Genomic DNA, 20,609 nt, shown 5'->3' on the forward strand with positions numbered 1-20,609 from the left:
AAATTCCTTTCCAAAGTATACAAATTGACTCTCTGCATTAACTGCATTCAACAAATATTTAAGCCCTTAAAATCCCAAGGCTTATGTTGAGTGCCAAAGATACAGTAGTGAGCCAGGCAGAGTTGGTCCTGCCCTCCTAAAGCCTTCACTGATTCCAAGAGGACAGACAGACAGTAAACAACTAATTATGTAATTAAATATTTAATGACGGTTCTGATGGGTACTAAGGAAGAGCACAGAAGGTACTGGGAGTCAGTCAAGGGGAGTCAGGCAACAGGCATCTATGGCTTTGTTTTGTAGAGAGGTGGGATCTCTGGCTATTGGTCCTACAATTTGGCTGAAAGTGTGATGCTCAGGCAGAGTTCTGGAGATACGGCTGCTCCAGCATGTTTTGTATCCAGCCCTTCCTGGCTCTGTCCCGGCCCACAACACTTTTCCCAGGGCAGCTCCCCATCCCAGGGCTCAGGGCACTTTCTTCGACTCTCTACCTTCAGGCCTGTCGCCCTGAGGAAATCCAACTTTTCAAAAAAGACATAGAAAGGGGTGGGAAAATAGGGATGGGAAAGGAAAGGAACCCCTCTGGCTAACTAGGAAGATAGTTCCCAGACGGCTGAGAATGGCCACCTGGTGTCCCAATCAGCGTGGCTCCTGCAGGGCTGGTGAATTAGAGCTGATAGTGGTGATGAGTCGATGCCATATTTTGCCTTCTTTGTGGTTGCCTGGACTGTTCTTGCTCACCCTGTGATGTGTGCAGAGCCCCGGATTATATTTCTCCATCCATCCCCCATCAACCTTGCAACTAATGGAAAGTCCCCTGGACTTGGGCCTATGATGATCTCTTCTCTTTACTTTCCAATTCTAGTGCCAGTTTGGTCAAAAGACCATCTGCATGGTCTTTTGGTGGATCGTGGGAGGGTGCTTATCTGATACTTTGAATCTGCCACAATGTAAGTCTAACTTACTCGCGAAAGTATTTCTGTTAGGTGTATTGTTATCTTCATGTCACAAATGAGAAAACTGAGTCTCAGAGATGTCAAGACCTTGCCCATCCTACTTGGCTAAAAAGTGGCAAGGCCTGGACTCGAACCCAGGTCTCCTGTTTCCACAGAGAGACAGACACACTCTGCAGTTCCTGCCCCTTCAATCCAGAGCACTCAAAGATGTGGGCCCATCTCTCCTGCTCAGGTTTTGCCCTGGGTCTCTGGCCCAGGTTCCCACAGCTGGCATGAGCAGCTAAAGGGCAGCAGAGATCCCGCCCAGACCATGGCTGGAGAAGTAAGTGCTCCCCGCAAGCAGCCAGCCTATAGCAAGTTCAAGAACGCCACTCCCAGGGGACAAGAAAGAAAGGGTGAGGGACAAAATTCCTGACCCTGCCAACCCAGGGACTCATGTTTCCTCATGAATAATAAATAGAACTGACAAGCAGATGGTTTGACATCCAGGACTCTGCACCATCCAGAGCTACTTTCTCATCTTTAACCACCCAGAGGGCCTGGAGAGCTGATGAATGCCTGGAAGGACCCAGCCCGGCTGGCCATCCCCAAGGGGATAAGAAGAGCCAGACCCAAAGCACTGGACCCAAGGTCTTAGGGCCTGACTCCTGGTATTGGAGTCCTAGGTAGGTAGTCTGGGAGAGTTAAGTATCAGGACACAGTGGGATTAAGATGCATACAGATTCCTTGTGGCACCTGTCTGGGCCTTGGTTTCTTTATCTGTATGTAAAAATGAATGGGTTGGATTAGGTGATCTCTGAAAGTCCTTTTGACTAGGAGAGCAGAATCTGTGAATACATACTGCACTGGCAGGCTCAGAACTGGGGTTCTAGTTGCTTCCCTGGTAGCCAGTCTAGCTCATGAAGGGAAAGACGGAGAGACAGACAGAGCCAGCTACCTGGCCCATGAGGAGGGAGGCCCTACTGCACAGCAATCCCTGAGCTGTCAGACCACAGGGATGGGAAAGGGGCAGCAGGCAGAGTGGTGAGGGGCCAGCAGAATACAGAACACAGCACCTAAAAGATTATTAAATGAACTACATACTTTCCACAAAAAGCCACTTCAACAATTTCTTGCCTCTGAGGACCGTCCCTTTCCCAGCCCAGTTCAAGGCACCCCAAGGAAGGGAACTCTGCCCAGACCTTGCTGGGTCATGGGGACCTCACTATCAAGTTCTCCCTGCTGACCCCACTTTACGGCTCAGCAGCATCTATGACTACAGCTCAGATTCACCCCCCAAGGAGGAGGCCACTGCCCCCATTTCTATCGAAGCTCTATGCCAGCAGATACCTTCCAAGTTCCCCAAGGAACGAGCTTAGTGTTTTCTTTCCAGTCCTCAATGTTTGGCCTCTATCGTGGGGTCTCAGTACCCTAAGGGTTCCCCAAACCTTCTACAGAATCCTGACAACAGCAGGTCTTGGGGCTCTGTCAGGCCACCCTGGGCTCCTTTGACCAAGTGTCCAACCAAATAATGAGCTTTATGGGAGTCAATGAGACCATCCAAAAGCCAAAGATGAACCCAGCCACCTACCTTCTCAATAGGGAAGGCGAAGGAATCTATCACAGGATGATGGACTGTTAGGCTGGAAGGGGTGGCAAATAACTGAGGCTCTAACCACTTCTCCCCATCCTCCAACCACAGCAGATATCACTAATCTCTCTCTTGCCCATTGGGGCAGATTTAACCTCAGAATCCCTCCCAGCACTGTGTTCTAGCACCAACTGCTGAGAACCAGCTCAGGAGTTAAAACCAATTTGCCACCCCTATTCCATCCTGAGCCTTTCATTTTGCAGAGTAGTAAATCAAGGTCCAGAATGGGAAGGAGACACACCCAGGGTGACCAAAAATGTTGGTGAAAAAACCAGAGCACCAACCCAGGTCTCCTAACTCCCAGGTTCCACATCTCCTCACATCTCGCCTTGAAGAAAACCCAAACTCACCGAGCTGATGAATATGAGAGCGGTGTTCCACATCACAGGGGCTGGGCCCCTCCTGACGACACTCCCTTAGGGCATTGACACGAGGCTTCAGTTAACTTCTGCTGAGACACTAGTTTTCAAGAAAGGAGGTGAGGCAATCAAGGTAGCTCCCAGGAGGAGGTGATGTAATAAGAGTCTGGAAGGAAAGAGGGGAGGTTATAAGAAGGGCTAAAGAAGACATTTGTCCTCAAAGGCTTCCGGTAGCTTATGGAATAAAAAGACAGACTTTCTAGATACCCGTGTAACCTTGAGCAAATCATTTCAGCTCTCTAATTTGCTGCTTCCTCCTTCACAAAATCCTCTAAACTCTGGGTCCCCTAATCTGAACTTCAACGTCAAGCTGCTGGTGCTGAAGCCCCACCCACAACTTTAGGACTTTTAACACAGGAGGGACTCATCCAGGTCCAAATGCTAAGGAGCTCTAGACCATATTCTTCCTTCCTCTGTCCTCCTCCTGACTAATGGGGTCCGTGTCCCTCCCCAGAAACTTGGTTACATGCACAGCAGTCAGGAGTGTGGAGGAGTGGCACTCCTGGCTCCAAGCTCAGCCAGTCATTCAGTTTCTCTGAACCTCCATCGCTTTTCTATAAAATAAGTCTACTGGCCACCTGGACCCAGCCCGACTCTCCAGGCTAAGATAACAAGGAGCAGGAAAGTAAAGTGACTAAGCACAAGCTTTGGAGGCAGAAGACTTAGTTCAAAACCTAGATCTGCCACTTACAAGCCGTATGAGACAGCGCAATTTCTTTAACAAACCAAGCCTACCGGTCCTCATCTCTAAAGTGGGAATAATAACAGCCTTAAGATTCTTAGATGAATATTATAAAATAAGGATTGGTACATGCTAAATGCTCAGTTGGGCAATTACATTACTACTACTCATAATGGTACTTTTGTAAACGGTAAAGGACTGTACAGGTGTTAGTGCTTACTGGCCTGGATTGCACACCAGGTGCAACCACTTGATAGGAAGGCTCAGAGATCAACAGGGTCAGCTCTCACTCCAGTCCGGTGTGCTTCTACCCGGAGCCTAGGATTAAGTGTGGGATCTGGGTCCCTGCACCTCTCAGTTGGAGTGGGAGCTGCCACGTAAGGCTATGCCCTTCCTTGCCAGCATCTCAGTTCCTGGCCCCTCACTGGATGCTGGGCCTGGAATTTAAGACCCTGCCCCGACCCCGATCCAGTACCAGGGCTGCCCACCACATCACGCATGCCACTCTGTGCCTGTGTCAGAGGCCAGTGCCTACATCCACAGAAGGAGAGAGGGGTTCCCTTGCCTACATCCACAGAAGGGGAGAGGGGTTCCTTTTCCTCCTCAGGGACACACAGGTGGGTGACAGGGCTGGTATGTGGTGGGGGAGGTAGGCTGGGCTGAAGGAGTATAACCAGCCTGAGTGGGGAATACTGGGCCAGCTCCTTTCCTGGACGTGTAACCTTTACCTCCCACAAACCATGCTCACACACACACACACACTACACTCACAGGAAGAGACATAGGGCACAGAATTTCAAATGCGTGATCACATACCATACAGACTCACACTGATAATACACATAAAGACACAATCACATGCATACACAGATATGTCCACACACCTTCAAGATACTCATCCACACAAAGGCACATAAAAGCAGTCATGTGGACAGCCACAGGCCTTCACACACCCACGCATGCTCACACCCACGCCATTGCCTCAGCCTCTGCCTAGCCCAGAGAGGACGGAAGAGCCTCATCCCTTCAGCGGGCAGGGAACTGGGAAGTAGCTTACCCAAATCTGTGAGTTCCCTTGGCCGAGGCACATACACGAGCTCTGAGCAGGCACTTGTGTGAGCTTGAACACACACATACTCATACACACTCCAGCCCCCAATCTCATGCTCCTGGCCCCCATCTCAGCAGGCCGGACAAAAGAGCTCATCGGTGAGGTTTGTGGTGAGGAGATGAGAAGGCTGGCAGGGAGCAGCTGCTGTCACCATGGCTACCGAGCTGACCCACTTCTCCTCCACCCAGCCTGGCCCACCCAGCCCAGGCAAGGGAGGACAGGCAGCATTGGGCAGGGGGGCCCTCTCCCATCACACACAGTAAAGGGGTGGCCCTCTGAGGGTGTGGTAAGGGATGAGTTAAGCATTAAACCGGCTGGGTCCTGCATAGGAAGGCAATATCCAGACCTCCCTTGAGGGGAGCAAGGTGCCAAGGAGATGGCACCTGCAAGACCCAGCTCCTTGTCTCCCCCAGCATTGGGGCCTCTGGCCTCAGGGACCCACAATGGTCATGCACTTGCCCTGGACACATTCTTATACAGTCCTCACAGCAAAATGGAGAGAGGGGTGGCCAAGCCCAAAGCTGAGCCCCCCAGACTCCAAAGACTCAGGATACCCAAGGGTAAGGCAGACCCAGAGCTGGGTGAGCCCTGTGTCCTGTTCAGAACAAGATTCTTGAGGTCAGGGCTTGTCCTTCCCGCTTGGACTGGGGGCTGCTAGGGGCATGGCCATGCCTTCTATCTTTGGACAGGGCTGCTATGTGTCTTCTCTCAGCCAAGGGGCTCTTGAGGACATGGCCATGTGTCTTCCCTCAGAACTAGGGACACAGAGGAACAACAGAGCCCTCAGATAACTCAAGTTTTATGAGGAGATAGGTCACAAAGCAGAATGAATCACTCCTGTGTGACAGCCTCCCGTAGCTCCCCATTGCTTCCAGTAGAAAGTAAAAGCTCCTCATCAAGACCCACAAGCCAAGTGACCCAGCTCGTCCCATGCTTTTGCCCCTCCTCTGGATTCCAGTCACACTGACCTTTTTGTCACTCCTCAAAAGTACCACTTTGTCAACTGTCTGCCTGAAATGCTCTTCTTTAGCTGCCCTCATGTTCTGTGGCCCCCAGATTTGTGTCATGCCATCTTTGCCTGCCTGATCCATACGCATCACTCAGTCCCAGTTTGAATGTAATTTCCTAGGACAGTCTTCACAGACAAGGTTAGTCCCCTACTGTGCTCCCCCAGACTCTGTACTGTTCCCACATGTGATGGGTTGAATTGTTACCCCACAAAAAAAGATACATTGAGGTTCTAGCCTAATATCTCAGAATATGACCTCAGAATAGGGTCATCACAAATGTGACTACTTGAGGTCACACTGGAGTAGAGTAGGTCCTTAATCCAATATGACTGCTGTCCTTGTAAGAAGATGGCCTTGTGAAGACAGAGACACATAGGGAGGACACCTGTGTGAGGATGGAGGTAGAGATTGGAGTGATACAGCAACAAGCCAAGGGATGCCAAGGATTGCCAGCTGTCACCAGAAGCCAGGACAGAGCAATGGAACAGTGTCTCCCTCAGAGCTCTCAGAAGGAATCAATCTTGCCAACACTTTGATTTTGAACTTCTAGCCTCCAGAACTGCAAGAAAATAAATTTCTGTTGTTTGAGCCATCCAATTTGTGGCACAGGTTACAGCTGCCCTGGGAAGTGAATACACCGATGTTCCTAACTTATTCAGTGCCTGTCGTCCACATCCCACTCCCTGGCCATGAGCCTGGAAACAGGAACCACATCATCTTCACCCTGAACTCCCAGTGCCTGGCACAGGTCTGGCACATTATAGGGCTCTGTAAATATTTGTGGAATGAATGAATGGTGATCTAAAATAAACATGGAATCAATAGTATTTATAGCTGAATAGCAGAATTGTGAGTCATTTTTATTTTCTTCATGTGACATATTGTGTTTTCTAAAGTTATCACTTCAGAAACTGTATTAATTATGTATGTTATCATAAAGAACAAACTAAAACACATTTTTTTCATAAAACATACATTAAAATAACAGACATTTCTACTACTGCGTGTTTTGTGAAGAGGGAAAAGTTTTGCTATATGCTTGATAACTGCTTTTTTATTGATTAATTGATTTCTCCTCATGTTGCTAGAGTGCTTTCATGAGTCAGATTTAGAGTTTGAGCTCTGGGGTCTCGTGGTACATAGATTCCGGGCAGGAAGGGTCCATGCAGAATATGCATGCTTCTCAGCCATCTCTACCATCCACTGCTTGTGGGATCTGGGCAGATGTGGCACCTGTCACCTAACAGGGGCTGCTAGACTTCACCTAACAGGGGCTGCTAGACTTTGGCACTTGAGAACACCATCGGCCCAGGCAGAAGGTCACTCCCAAACAAAGCAAGCTCCTGCCCTCAATGAACACACTGTCCAGTGCTTCTCAAACTTAAATGTGCTCAAAAAATCACCTGGGGATCTTGCTGAAATGCAAATTCTGATTCCTTGGGTCCCAGATGGAGCCTGAGATTCTGCATTTCTAACAGACTCCCATGTTGCTGGTCCACGGACCACCTGAGGCACTGAAAGGTAGAGATAAAATATTCTAGTTGTTCTGCAGAAGGAGTGATGACCAGAGAAGGCATCAAGGGAAAGTGCATTGCACAGCATCTCAAAAGACAGGTGGGATTTGGAGAGATAGAGTTGGCAGGAAAGTGGTGGGAATTCCCTGGGAAGATCCAGAGAGAAAACTTTATGTTCAGAGACAATGCCGTTGGAGTAGACGGTAAACACGACTGCGAAGAGTGGGCTGGAAAAGGTAGGCTGGGAATAGCCAATGAAGGGCTCTGAATGCAGAACTAAGAGGTTTGGCTTTAATCTTGAAGGGAGCGAAATCCGACATAACTGAGATGTAATACATTATAGAGATCAATCTGACACTGAGCACAGAATCAGAAGAAAGCCTGACAGCAGGAAGAACAGTCAGGAAGCAGGTAAGGGCTGCATTGCTTCAGATAGTGCAGGTGTAGAGGAAAGAATGGCCAGGAGTCATGGGAGGGTTTGGGCGGGTGGGGGAGCTGGCTAGAGTTAATAATGTGACAAGTTTGGAGAGAAGGAAAAAAAAAACAGAATTCAAGGTGATTTATAGGAAGGGTGGGGGATGAGAGGTGACATCGGCTGAGCTAAAGGTCTAGAGAAAAAAATTGGCTTAAAGGGAATGATTCCCTGTTTTAGATATGATAAGTGTGTGATGATATTGCAACTCCCACATGGAGGTGTTGGGCAGGTAAGCAGATGCACTGGAGCTCAGAAGAGTATTGTGAGTGGGCAAGATTTGGGTATGTTCCCCAGAGGAAAAAGTGGGGTATGGAAAGGAAGGAGAATGCCCAGAGAAGAGTACAGAGGGAGGAAAAAGCGAGGGGTAATATCCACAGTTAGGGATAAGAGGAAAGTGGAACCCACCGAAGTGGGGCGAATCAGCAGTTAAAAGTAGGGGAAGATGGCATAAGGTGGCCAACCTGAAGGCCCCACCACACCCTGACCCTGAGACCAAGAAGAGGCCTGCCCAGTCCAGGATGCAGGAGGGAGGCCAGGGAGCACCCTGACTCTCTCTTAGGGGTCAGGGGAAGCCCAGGTCTGAAAAAGAGCACAGCGTATATGGAAAGCAGAATTTGGACTGGTAGAGAAAGGGGCTAGATCCCCCAGAGAAGGCCAGAGCTGCAGCAAAATCCCCAAAGCCCTGTGGCTCCCAAGCACTCATTCTAGCTCAGCCCAAGCACAGGAATGACAATCCTCCCACTCAAACACACACGGCACTTGCACACCCACATGACTACAGAAGCCCCAGGGCAAAGCAGAGAAGGTAGGGGGAAAGGTCTTTGGAGCAAAGCCTTATTGCTGGGGAGTATATACTTTATCAACCCACTGGGACTATTTTAAGAGTGAGCAGGGACTACTAACAATCACACAGAGACCACAGGTGTAAATCAGGACTATCCCTGGTAAACCCAGCAGTATGGTCATCCTAGCCCTGGGAAATACTGGAGCTCAACAAAACACCCATTTGGTCCCTGTTCCCCCTTCCTAGATGGGCTGGCAGAACTGACAGACAGGCTAGAAGGACAGGCTAGCTCATCCTCGGAGGCAGGGCCCCTGCTGAGGGTGCTGGTGGATGGGGAAGTCTCTCTCCTCCCTGCCCCACTGCAGCCTGAGCGCCAACGCCCCCTTCAGGGGAGACGCAGCAGCACCAAGGACAGCGGCCGGTCGCGCTGCTCCTTGCCTGCCTGGGTTTTTTACCAGGGCTGCTGCTAGGCCGGATCAATATTTCATGGGTGTAGGGGCTCGGGTTACCAGCTCCGCGCCAAGCCGGAAGGCGCCACCCACTCCCGCCACCAGCCTTGGGGACCCTCCTCGGGAACTCAGAACACCCGAAGCCCCAGCCCAAATAGACACCGCCCTCAACGTATTCCGAATTCCCAGCGCAGCCCACTGTCCACCCCCAATCCCTTTCCAGGGCACAGAGGCCTGCGTGCACACCACATGCTTTCAAGTGGCCACTCAGACACACCACATAGTCAGATATGAGCTGTACAAAGCCGACGACATACACAAAACAACAGGCACACACCACACCCAGCAAACAAGCCGCCTAGACACACAGCACGCGCGCACATGCGCGAGCGCGCGCGCACACACACACACACACACACACACACACACACACACCACTATATGCCTCAGACACATTACATGGAGATGCATTCACCATAGACCCACATGCACATCACACACAGACATTTGAGATACCCTGTCACTCATGCTGCACAAAAACTCCCTCACAGAGAACCTCAGACATGACACGAAGATGTCTTTATCATAGACACACACGTCACACACCCACACATGCATGCATGCACACACACACATACACACACAACATGATCTCCGAGAGACCCCCAGACATATCACTCAGAGTGACATTCGTCATAGACACACACACATTCCATGCACATATACATATAAACTTAAACTCTCACATGCACAACATACCTTCACAGAGACCCTCGGACATTCACTTTAGATAGTCCCACACTATCCAGGCCCCCCACCCTCCTGGAGCCCAGGCCTCCCCTCCCACTGTGGACATGGGACTGGGGAGAGGGCAGGCAGGTCTTGGGCCCAATGGATAAATCTTGTGTCCTCTGAGGCTTCCTGGGGTTGATGCTCAATCCCCAGGAGCAGGCAGTCAGCAACACAAAAAGGTGGGGAAGCAGGAAACAGGTGAAAGGGGACCTTTGAGACCTCAAAGCCTCCTGGCTTCACTGTCCCTGGGCCCCATGTTCTGGGGCATGAGGCTCTGGGGACAGCCTGGCCATCACCCACAGCCTCGGCAGTCCCTGGAACTCCAGGCCTTTGGGAGGCCCTGACACCTGTGTTGTGCAAAAGAGACGGGGAGAACTGTGGAGCCTGCAGCTCCCGCTCCTCTTGGGAGTGTCCAAACCCTGCCTCAGAGATGAGGGGGCACCCTTCCCCATCCAGATACCCCAACTTCAAGAGCCACCCCCCTCAAACAGGCTGAAGGGACAGTGGCACAAATTCTCCTGTCTGCAGGACAATCATGGCAGGATTCTCTGAAAGAAAGCCAAGCCAGGGCACAAGGTGAGGAGAGAGAAGCGGGCTGGCACAGCACAAAGAGATGCCCAAAGTTACCAGGTAGGTGGGAGAGACCTTCAAGATTATCTAGGCCAATGGTTCACATCTCTATCATCCCCGTACCACTTCCCAATTTTGCATCATCTACATAACACTGACCTCCCTCAACGACATCTGCCAAATCTATATACTCCTGAGGTGCTCATTATTTGTTTTCTCAAAATTTACACTTTTATATGCATTTACTTTAAGTAGAAACTCTGTGTTACTACTATAAACAGGAAGCCAATATCACTTTTAATAAATGGAAAATGACAGTAAAATAAAGTTGGTATTAACAAAGCTATATTATTAAATTTTAGCTACATGGAACTGCCAGTCAGGATCTCTTTGATGAAAAGGAGAGGGTGGCAAGTATTGGAAAGCTGTTAAAGATGCACTAGCACTACACTGACACTCTCCCTGGGACAATCTTGGATTTGATAGAGCTGAAAGGAAACCAACTTTCTCACTATGTGATTCAATGTCGTGCAAAGGCAGGCCCAGGAGCCACTGAGTCATCTCAAGTATCAATGAAGGTACCACTCTCCATGTTGGGAAGCTCTAGGCTTGCCCGCCTTCTATAGAAGGTTGGGCACAGTGGCCAGCTGGCACCCTGCTGCCATGGTCCATTCCGGTAATAATAATCCTTAGAAATTCCTCAGTTCTTTCCTATTTACAAATCGCCCTTCCACCCACTATCTAATACTAGACCCACAGCAGGAATTATCATCCCCATTTTTTCATGAGGGAACTAAGGCTATGGAAGGTTAAGAGACTTGTCTACAGCAGCAGTCCCCAACCTTTTTGGCACCAGGGACAGGTGCTTCTGTGAGAATCTAATGCCCGATGATCTGAGGTGGAGCTGAGGCAGTGATGCTAGCGCTGGGGAGCGGCTGCAGATACAGATGAAGCTTCGCTTATTCACCCACCACTCACCTCCTGCTGTGCAGCCTGGCTCCTAACAGGCCTTGGACTGGTCCGTGGCCCAAGGTTTGGGGATCTCTGGTTTAGAGGCACACAGCTACACAGGATTGATCCACAAGCAGGAGACCCTCTCTCTACCCGAATGACTTTTCTACTCCACCTTCATCCATCTGTCCCACCGTTGGGAGCCCTTGCTCTGGACTGACCCTCGTCGGGCAGTGGGGAATAGAGGGAGGATGGTAGGTGGTTATCTTCCCATGAGGCCCTCACAGTTCCAGAAAACAAATGGGCAAGTGTATAAGTAGCTGAAGTTAAGAGAGGTTAAGAGCTTTTACTCTGGAGTCACACTGTCGTGTGTCCCTAGCTTGTAAATGCCACCTCTCTGATCCTCAGTTTCCTTGTCTGTAAAATGAAGATAATAATAGTACCTATCTCAAAGAGTGTGAGGATTAAGTGAAATAATGCACATGCATAGTGTCTGGCACAGAGTAAATGCTCAAAAATGTTTAGTACTAGAGAAGTATAAAAAATAGAATTAATGTAGGTAAAAAATGACTGATAAGAGTAGGCATGGTACAGTTCTTCGCTGAGGAAAGGAAATGAGCTAAGTCTTTGAGGATAGGTAGGATTTTAGAAGGGAGAACTGTCCTAATGGCTCATGCCCTTCTCCTCCCTCACTCTAAGGAGAAGTGAGAAAATTCAGGGTCTCATCTTACCATCTCTCTGCTCAGGCCTCTGAATGACACTTGAAAGGTTCTTCAGAGCCTGCCTGGGCAGTACTGCCTCAGGATAAGACTCCCCTTTAAGTTACAATGCCCAGTCCGTTTCCTCTAGGTGCTATCCAGATGGAAGGTTGGAATTCTAGAAGATGTCTTTTGAAGTACTTTCCTTGATAACAAAAAACCCTACTTTCTCTAAGGGGGTCAAGAACCATGTTTGCATGTCTGACTTTATGATCCTTCCCAGCAGGCTGCAGTTGAGTGGACCAGGGTGGGCACCTGACCCACTCAGCCAATCAGACTTTTCGTCTGTTAGTTTGGACTTGGACCTGTCAAACCCTTGGTTCTATCTCTAAATATGCCTGGAAATGAGGGGCACAATACAGAAACTAATAGTGGCCCAGAATATGGAAAAGCAGAGAAAACAGTTTGTGGAGACAAAGGTAAAGGTGGCCAGCAAGGTGCAGAGAATGGCTGCTTCAATTTCTCCTGGTCTACAGATCCTGCTTCCCAGAGGCTACCAATTTTTGGTCCCTCAGTTCCCAGGAATCCCTTGTGTCCTTGTAATAAACCCCGCTGTATTACTAAAGCTGGCTTGAGTGGGTTTCTGTATACAAGCAAAGACCTAATTAAGACAGGGGAGAAGCTGGGAGCTGGAGACACAAAGATGAACAATCCTGAAGAAAAATAATCACTGTGCCTGCACTGGAGGAGCTCAGTTTAACGAGAGACAAAGAGGAAGACATGGAGACTCCATACAGATGCAGCTGAGGGAGGTGGGCTAACTCTGCCTAGGGAGGGCCGGGAGGGTTCCTTAGAGACTTCACAGCAAAGGTGGCAGCTGAACTGGTTTTGACAAATAAAGGACTTTCTCCAGAGAGACAAAGCAGGGGTGGGGAGGCATCACAGGCAGAGGGAACAGCAAGTGCAGAGGCGCAGAGGCACAAAACAGCTGATACGCTAGAGGAACTGCCAGGAGTTCAAAGTGTGGTAGGGGAGCAGGGGAGACGAGGCTGGAGAGGCAGATCACAAAGGGCTTTGAATACCATGCTGAGGCCTTTCCTGTCAGCAATGGGGAGCTACTGAAGTATTTTAAGTACCAGGGGTGACAGGGTCAGTTCTGTGTTTTAGAAAGATGGCTCTGGTATCGTAATGAGAAAGGATTAGAGAAGGCAGGAAGACCAGAGGATGCTGTAGCAATGATTCATCTATTCCTTCATTCACTGAACAGCTTACTGTGTACCTACTATGTGCCAGGGCTAGGCAAAATGGTATTCCTGACCCCATGGAGTTCACAGTCTAGCGAGAAAGAAAGACAAAGGAAAAGCAATTCCAGTGTGATGAGTACCATGAAGAAGTACAAGGTCCTATGGAGGGGGATGGTGTTTAGTTTCCGGTTTTTAGGCTTTGCTGCAGAAATGGCGTTCAAGCTGGTATATACAGGATAAGTAGGAGTTAACAGGGCATCAGGAGGAGGACTGCATTCCAGGATGAGGGACATGTGTGAAAGTTCTGCAGCTCAGGGAGAAGGAGATGCAAGATGATACAAAAAGGTAGGCAAGGACCAGTTCATACAGGGCCTCGCAGATTACATCAGAGTCTAGCTTTTATTCCAAAAAGTCTTGGAAGGGTCTTAAGCAGGAAAATGGTATAAACATTTATGTTTAGAAGATCACTCCAGCTCCAGTGGGAAAATGAAATCAAGTGAGGTAAGAATAGAAATGTAAGGAGACCAGTTTAGGAGGCTGTCGCAGTGGTCCAGGTGAGAGCTCATGGTGGCCTAGGACGGGGTGGCGGGCAGGGAGAGAGATGACAGATTCCAGAGAGATATTCAGGAGAACTAACAGGACTTGCTGAGGATTGGCTGTGGGATGTGGGGGTGAGGGAGAGGGAGGTGTCCAGGAGAACTTCCAGCTTTCCAGCTTGAGCAAGTGGGTGGATGGTGGTGGCAGAGATGAGCTGGGGACATTGGAGGCAGAGCAGGTGCTGGCAGGCGGAGCTGGGGACCTGGGTTTGGACCTGAGGCTGATTGCGAGACATCTAAATGTGGCCCAGGAGGCAGTTATACCTTCAGGTCTTGAGCCCAGAAAAGGTAATTAAAGTCAAGAGAGTAGATGAGAGTATCTGTTAGTGGGGGAGAAGTGTGCGACGGGGCAAGAAAATGGGCCGGGCAGCTCCGAGGAGTCATGGTAGCAGCAGGGACTGGGGCAAGAGTGACTAGGAGCTCTGAGCTTGAAAAATCAGAACCATGAAATCCAAAGGTTACTTCCTTCAGCCTTTGGGAGACATTTGGACTTGGTTCCACCTTTCCCGGCCAAGCACGACGCCTCGGCTCAGGCGCTTCCCCGCTGAGACAGCCCTCCCTTCCCCACAACACCCTCCTCCTTGGCAAACTCCAAGTTGTCCCTCAGACCCAGCTCAGGGGCCCCTTCTCATAGCTGAAGACTTCCCTGGTCCAGGCATGTGCTCTGCAGTCCAACAACCTGGTTTGAATCCCAGCTGTGCTACTTGATGGCTATGTGACTTTGGCCAAGAAATTTAACCTCATTTTCCTCATCTATACAATGGAAATAATAATAGTACCTACCTCATAGGGCTATTTGAAGATGAATATGTAAAGTGCTTAGCAGAAAACTTAGCACACAGTAAGCACTAAATAAATGTTACTATTATTAACATCCCACCCACCCCGGGACAGTTAGTCATGTCCTCCACCTTATACCTCCTCCACTTGGGAACTATTTGCAGGTCTGTGTCCCTCCCTGTCTCCTCCTACCCCCACCCAATTTGCAGGGCTATATAATATGTAGGGCCCAGTGCTTAATGAAAATGCAGGACCCCTTATTCAAAATTATTCAGAATTTCAAGATGGTGACAGCAAAACATTAAACCAAGTGTGGGGTCCTTCTAAGCGCAGGGCCCTGTACAACCACAGACTCATGAAACCAGCCCTGCCCTCACCCACAGCCAGCCCTGGGCCTGGCCCAAGTAGGTGTTAGCCCCCATGCAACAGAGTAAAAATGCTAACTAACATTGAGATAGAGTTTTGTGATCTCCATCTGGAATTTAATTTAATTTTATCATCCCCATAGAAAGATAATATCAATCCCATTCAATAGTTGAGGTTCAGAGATGGGGTGTGCCTTGCCAGAGGTCACCAACATCTTGAACTGGAGATCTGGGATGGGAACATAGGCCAGCCTGGTGCCTCAGCTCTGCCGCATGCCCTCTGGCTCTGCAGGTGGATTGGGAGAACCTGATCCCAAAGGATGAACTCTGTCAACAAGGCCCAGAGTGAGAGAGCTGGAGGAACTGGGACTGGTCCTCTCCCTCCTGAGATGAACCACATAAACAACCAGGTCCCTGGGCACCAGGGCTGCTGCAAGGGAAGGGGGTAGGAAAGGGCAAAAGGTCACTTCTGAGAAGGTTCTGCCTGAGGGCCAGAGACCCCAGCCCACACTCTGGAAGTGGGATTCTGCCTCCTCTACTTAAAATCTCTTAGGGGCTGCCCTTGGCTTCAGGAAAATTCCCAAATCTTTAGTATCCTGCTAGACCAGGGAGTTTCGGCCTGGCTGTGCTGACGCCTGCCCACTCTCTACCCTCTTTCTACCCCTGCTGCCCTTCTCCCATCACACAAGGCCTGTTCCTACCATCACTGAAGCCTTAGCACACACTGTTCCCTTTCCTTCACCCCTTCTTCTTTGCCTCCTCAACTCCTTGTCACCCTAGTCTCCCTGACTCCCTTCTTTCAACACATGTCACCTGCTCTGGGCCATCTCCTGGCTAGAATGGACCTTCCCAGAGGCAGGGTCCGCCTGGCTCACAGAGCTTGGTACATCAGGTGTCTGAACGCATCGCACTCAGCAGGGAGCGGGGTCTACACTCTTTCTCCCCTTCTCTCCACTCCTCCCACTCCTACCTTCCTTTTTTTTTCTTGTCCAGGGCTCCTCACACCTTTTCTTGAGCACAAGGTGTGAGGAACCCAAACCTGCAAAGGGAAGAGAATCATCATACTCTATGCACACCCTCCACCTGCCAGCCGTGGGCTGGGTGCCGGACATCCAGTTAGTACATTTAATCCCCCAAACACCTTCATGGGGATAGGGAAGTATGGGTGTAAATTATTCCTATTTTCCGGAGGAGTGTGAGACTACCTGCTTGAAATGGTAACAGAGCCTGTAAGTAGAGGATGCGGCATTTGAACACACGTCTGCCTGCTGCCCAAGTACCTGGTGTCTGTGACTCACCATTCACAGCCAGCTCACCTCCAACCAGGGAGCGACTGTTTCTCACCCGTGCCCTCAGTTCACACACACCCCAGGCAACACAGTCCCTCTGTTAGATCAGCAAAATACCAGTGTAGAGGCCAATGTAGAAACCATTCCTTCCTTGGATCAACAAAATGCCAGTGTGGGAGAAATACCTCCAGGTCAGCCAGACACTAATCAGGGAGACACCCCCACTGTCAGCAAAGTGCCCGTACAGGTGGCACACCTGGCATCCCCAGTCAGCAAAAGGCCATTGTGAGAGATATTCCCCTATACCACCCTCTGCCCAGGCCCATGACGTGGGCTAGGGGTGTACAGATAGAGTCCTTCAAGGTGGTGCTCCCAGGGTGGGGGAGGCAACATAGCTGGGGCTGCTGCTGCTGCCTGGGGAAGAAGGCTGTGGCTGGGGAATGGGGCAGACTCGGTGAGAGTTCTCACATGGCACTAATGAAATCAACCACCAGCCTGTGCCCCCCCCTCCCGAGGGACCCTCCAGGCTCCAGCTGATGCAATGCCCAGGCCGGATAATTGTTTTCTTCCTTCCTTAAAGGGCCAGCTGCTGTTACAGCTGCATACATAATCCAGACCCCGGACAGACCCCGTAGAACTTAGTACCTGGTTAGGGATGGGGGAAGCACAGAAAGGAGCACCTCAACCCTGGGTTCTACAGAAGAAAATCCAATTAATGTCCAGAGACTAGAGGTGTCTGTGAGCAAGAAGGGAGAGAAAGATAATAACACAGAGACAGTGGCCCACGAGACCACATGCCCAGAGGGAGGGACCTTGGTCCCTGCTGGTCCTCAGCACCTGACTCCTGCCTGCCTCTCCTGTCAAGTCCTTGGCACAGGAATTGGTGGTGAGTTCAGCAGCTATCTTACCGAGCTCCCTGAGTGCTAGGCACTGTGCTAAGCAGCCTAAACCCACCATTTTATTTACTCCTCCCAGCAGATCTAGAAGGTTGGTCTGTTTTACTAAAGGAAGCTCAGGGAGGGGAAGTGATTTCTTGAATAGCAACAGCCAGAAAGTGGCACCGACTGGGTCTGAAGCCAAGTTTGCCTAACTCAGGGCTTCATATCCTGCAGAGGGTCAAGTGGGTGTTGAACCACAGGGCTGGAGGTCCCTAAGCCAGGCAGCCTGGCACAGAGGGCAGGGAAGGGGTCTGTGGGCCCTAAACAGACTCTGAAGGGCATGGTGCTTGGTTTAAGCACAGGTTTCACAGACCCCTTCCCTAACCACCAACCCCCCAAGAGAATGTCCCATTAGGCTGCCCACATGCCCTTAGGGACAGTTGGCAGCTGCCTGATTACAGACTAATTGGTGGCTGGCAGCAACTGTGGGGCTGGCTAGTTAACCCCTTGGTGACCAGGCCTATCCCATAAAGGCCCTCTCCCACCACTTCAGGCTTCAAACCCAAGGACTCTAAACTTAAGTCATCGCAGACAGAAGACAGGACCAAAGAGGCAGCAGCCTTCCTCTCCACACCCAGGCAACATCCCTGGAGCTGGGGTTGGATACTGACATTCATCCAGGCTCCCTAGCCCCGTAGGGCCACATCTAAACGGCTCCCAGGTGGCAGTGCCAGCCAGCACCCCTGTTCTCTGGCCTTGGTTATGGCATTGCCAATCACATCCAGGACCACAGGCGCTATGGGCCCTCCCTGCGTTTTCAGGCTCAGGATACTGGGAACCCACTCCTCAAGACTGGGCTGTCCAGAGAAGGTGATGTGGGCGTGGGTTCAGGCGGCCTGGAGGCCAGCCAGTGAAGATACACTCTCTTGAATGAGAAGGTGCCCAGGCTGCTCACCAAGGGTCTTGCCAAGCCTCCATGAACCTTGGACTCCCCACCGTGGATTGACCAATTTGCCTTTCCCAGCTTCCCAGAAGCCCCCTCTTCCCATTCTAGGGCTGGAGTGAACACCACCCCTTTTCTTTCATGGAGTGGGGGGTCCTCTAGGCACCACAATGGTGTCTCACAAGGAAGAAAGAGTGGCTGCTTCTCAACCAGGGCACGGGCAGGACAGAGAAAGGCAGGCTGCCTTCCAGCTCCCTTTCCAGGAGGGATTTTAAGCACTTTCCAAAAATGCCATGCGAGGCAATGCTGTTGAAGACCAGGGCCCCAGATGCTCTGAGCGTCAGCAAAAAACTCAAGACTGTGGGGTCCCTTACCCCATTTTCCAGGCTTCCTCAAACACCCCATGTTCCCCTGTTATACCTTAGCCCCCACCCCAGAGCCATCACGCACACTATGCTCATTCCCCGGGCTCCCGCCCCCCAGACCCTGCGCGCTCAGATCCCTACGTGGCGCCTCCCGGCCGGAGCCCCTCTTCTCTCCCCCGGTGGTCCCCCAGACCTCCGCAGCCCCATCCCCACGTCCACTCCCAGGCGAGCAAGGCCTACTGACTTACCCGGAGGCGGGGCTGGGGTCCAGACAGGGAGGGGTCTCCGCTGGCGGAGGCGGCTTTGCGAGGCGGGGCAGGTGCTGCCCCGGGACCCCGCCCCGCGGACCCGGCGGTAGGCGCGGCCCGGTCCCAGGCGGGCGGCGGACTCCGAAGGGGTAGGGACGCGGGGCGGGGAGGGACCGCGAGGGAGGTTCACGGGGGCATCGCCCGCCACCGGGCTGGGCAGCTCCGCTCCGCCCGTCTGCGCTGCCGGCTCTGCAGCCGCCACGGTTCTCAGCAGCCGCCGGGTGCAAAGCCCAAGCCCGGGCTGGCGGGAGGCGAAGAGGGAGGCGGGGCCTGATGGGGGCGTGGCCTAGGTCAGGAGGGTGGGGCTACTGAAGGGGCGGGGGTCTTTGGTGGTGGGCGGGGCCTATGGGTAAGGCCCGAGTCTGGGTTTGCCTGGTTGGAGGCGACCTACGCTAATAAGGCCTCGAAGCGGTTGGGGTCTAGAAGATGGCTCAAGCTTCTCCATATCCCTAGGACACTACTGCCTCAACACCTCGTCCTCCTCTCCACCACATCCTCTACATGTTCTTTCTCATCCTTTCCTTTGAGGCGCCTCACTGGCACCGCAGTACCCCTGTTTCACCCTGGATCAAATCTAGGAACATTAGATAGTGAAAGAAGGGGAAAATGACTTACGAACACCAAATCCAACTTACAAATGGAAAAACTGAAGCCCAAAGAGGAGAAAAGACTTGCCCCAGTGCCTGCTATGAAGAAAAAAGACTTTATAATGTCTCTTTCAGACAAAGAGTAAGGTTGTAGTGTCCTTTCCTTAGACTCCAGTTAACCTCCCTCCCCTGCCCTCTAGAGCAGTGGTTTTCAACTTTAGGTGATTTTGCCCCCAACCCCCACCCCTGTGAACATTTGGTAATGTCTGGAGACATCTTTGGTTTTCACAACTGGAGGTTGATACTGGCATCTGGTGAGAAGAGATGAGGGATGCTGCTAAACATCCTCCAATTCATAGGATAATCCCATGCCAAAGAATTATCAGGCCCAAAATGTCAGTAGTGCCAAGGCTGAGAAACCCTGCTCTAGGACTTGGCATCAGCCTAATTGAACTTCCAAGTGAGCTCCTTGAGTCCTGGGTTTCTTGGCAGCCTTGAGGAGGCTGCAGTATAAAGTGTCTCCTAGGGTCATGCCTGCCACCATCTTGCTGTGTTTTACCTTGCTTAGGTGGTCAATTCCACTTTGGGGCTCCGGTGTTCTTAATTTCACTCATTTACAGAAGGGACAATGTTATTAGTATTTGCCTTCCCAAATTTTGCTGGAGGCAGGCAAAACAAACAGTGTTCCCTGCTGAGAGCATGGATTAAACTGTGAATGGAGAGTGGAAAGGTGTGGGACTAAGTGACTCTCTTGGGATAGCTGGCTGTATCCTCTACATGTCCCTCACCCTATTTCATCTCTTCTCACCTGATCTGTGAGAAGGGTAAACTGAGACCCAACAGTGTGGATAGCCCAAAGCTGAATCCCACGGCTGGTCAGTGATAGAGCTGGGACAAACAATTTTATTCATTTATTAGCTAAATTTTTGTTATTATCTAATCTACATCAGGCCTAGAACTAAGGCCTGTGATGTAGAATGATTGCTCTGGAGCGACGAATGAGAATAGTTTGGGAGGACAAGATAGGGGCCAGGGAATTAGCCGGGACAATGGTGGAAGTGTAAGATGCAGAGAGCCGAGCCTGTGAAGATATGGGAGAGAAGGGAGGAATCGAGAATCAAGGCATTCCATCACAGAATCATGTAAACCAGGGGCTCCCTCTGGAATCTTAGTTCCTTTGCACATCTGATGAAAACTTGAACTTTCCCTCTAGAGA

At 50.8% G+C, this 20,609-nt stretch overlaps 1 protein-coding gene across 1 annotated transcript in view; it reads right to left on the reverse strand.

Moving 5' to 3' along the window:
• The window catches only part of RIMS3 (regulating synaptic membrane exocytosis 3), a 33,529-nt gene extending 14,464 nt beyond the window's left edge, over positions 1 to 19,065 (reverse strand). Inside the window, exons 1-2 of the mRNA XM_039876671.1 lie at positions 18,747 to 19,065; positions 2,934 to 3,108 (exon numbers count right to left, since the gene is read on the reverse strand). The gene's annotated coding sequence lies outside the window, so the exon portion shown is untranslated. The remainder of the gene's footprint in view (positions 1 to 2,933; positions 3,109 to 18,746) is intronic.
• Positions 19,066 to 20,609: the final 1,544 nt, after the last annotated feature.

This window comes from Pteropus medius, unplaced genomic scaffold, assembly GCF_902729225.1.
Source record: "Pteropus medius unplaced genomic scaffold, Ma_sr-lr_union100, whole genome shotgun sequence".
Classification (NCBI taxonomy): domain Eukaryota; kingdom Metazoa; phylum Chordata; class Mammalia; order Chiroptera; family Pteropodidae; genus Pteropus; species Pteropus medius.